Source organism: Triturus cristatus, chromosome 3_1, assembly GCF_964204655.1.
Source record: "Triturus cristatus chromosome 3_1, aTriCri1.1, whole genome shotgun sequence".
In the NCBI taxonomy this organism is placed as follows: domain Eukaryota; kingdom Metazoa; phylum Chordata; class Amphibia; order Caudata; family Salamandridae; genus Triturus; species Triturus cristatus.
The window spans coordinates 420348-422500 of record NC_140583.1 but is presented as its reverse complement, the minus strand read 5'-3'; positions in this window follow the sequence as shown (position 1 = coordinate 422500).

The following is a 2153-nucleotide window of genomic DNA, read 5'->3' as shown; positions in this document are numbered from 1 at the left end:
GGCCTCGTACAATGAGCATCGTGGGCATTCTGTGCCTTTACCCGACCCCCATTTGGCTATCTTATTTGGTGTATAGTATAGTTGAAAAAACGTTTTATAATATTGGGCTTGCAGCCTAGCAGACATTAACTAGCGCCGGGACACTCCTGGGAGTAGCCGTGCGCTTAATAAATACCTAGTAACATAACAATGTAGATTGAGATAGTCCGTAAGATCTCAGACATGACTCTATCGTTGTTCCCTGTTTTTCCTGCCATTTTACGTCAAATTTATTCATATCATCGAGGAGTGTGGTGACCAAGCTATCGTAGATTTCACCGATCTTTATTGCTTTATTCCCCTTAATTATTTCAACGGTCTGAGTTCTCTGAAATTTTATTAAAAAAGCTCTGACCTGAAGAAATTTAAAAAAGTCTCTATGATCTAGCATATACTCATTTCTTAGGTCTTCAAATGATTTAAGCTCAGACGAAGAGTAGAAGCAGCCAATTTGGGTGATCCCAGCATTTAGCCAATTATTCATATATGTATCATTGAAAATCTCTGGGAGATTACTATTTTGAGATAAACGAGTGTAGTAGGAAAACCTTCCGATTCCGAGCAGTTTACGCACATTATTCCAGGCTATATGTATGCCTGCCAGGGTTTTGAAGCGTACTCTTTTGAAGTAGCAGTTGTGTATATGTCGCCATAGGTACCCGCTAGCCTCATTACCCAGGATAAGCTCTTGTGGTGTTGGTATATCCCTGTTTGGCCTGTTGTCCCTGTTTGGAATTAATAGCACTTTACAGTATTTCAGGATCGTAGCCCACCAATATACTTTGAAGTTAGTCAGGGCGAGGCCGCCTCTTTCTTTCGGAAGTGAGATGTATCTAAGCGCCCTGCGAGGTCTTCTATATCCCCATATGAAGCGGGAAAACATGTTATCTATGGCTTTGAACATTTGTGGTTTAAACTCCAAGCATATTGTCCTGAAAAAATACAGAAATTTTGGGACGAAGAGCATCTTTATCACATTAGCATTTTTTACGGGAGCCAAAAACTGCCGGGAAATTGAGGACGCCTCAAAGAAGGAGCCCCGGTACGCGACGGACAGCGATGGACCCCAACCTACGCGTCATCCCAGCCCTCATAGCTTACCACCTTGTATACAGAAACAGACGCCGCAGAAGGTCAGAACAACCCCCAGGGGCAAAGGGGGGGTGTGTGTGCGCAAGGGGCAGGAAACATAACCCACGCCCCACAAATTACTAATACATACTGCACATTAATTACCTCCATGGTCTGGTCACTTCGGTGGGCGTGTCCACCAATCCCACGTCCCGCCAAAACGGAAGTGGACGTGGACGTCTACCCGTCACCACCACAATGGTGGTACGGGACGTACCCACGCCCCCCAGAGCGTGGGTACGGCCCGTACCACCATTGTAGTGGTGATGTAGGGGTACGCATGTACGGACTGTACCCACGCTCCCCAGAGCATGGGTACGGGCCGTACCACGCGTACCCCTACGTCACCGCCACAATGGTGGTACGGCCCGTACCCACGCTCTCCAGAGCGTGGGTACGGGCTGTACCACCATTGCAGTGGCGATGTAGGGGTACGCGTGTACGGACCGTACCCACGCCCCCAGAGCGTGGGTACGGGCCGTACACACGTTCCCCTACATCACCACTACAATGGTGGTACGGCTGTACCCACGCTCCCCAGAGCGTGGGTACGGGCCATACCACACGTACCCCTACGTCACCACCACAATGGTGGTACGGCCCGTACCCACGCCCCCAGAGCATGGGTACGGCCCATACCACCATTGCAGTGGTGATGTAGGGGTACGCGTGTACGGACCGTACCCACGCCCCCAGAGCGTGGGTACGGTCCGTACACGCGTACCCCTACAGCCCCAATACATGATGGATACAAGGCGTACACACGCCACGGATGTAGGTGTACAGCTTGGTGCAGCACAGCAGCTGTAAATTGGGGGTGGTGTATGGCCAGGACAGCAGTGTAACACAGCAAGGGCGCAGGTGGGTGGGTGGGTGCAGAGGAGCCCCAGCAGTGCCCAGACATATGAGGGGTGGGTGCAGAGGACCCCCAGCAGTCCCCAGACATATGAGGGGTGGGTGCCCATCACTCCCAGCAGTGCCCA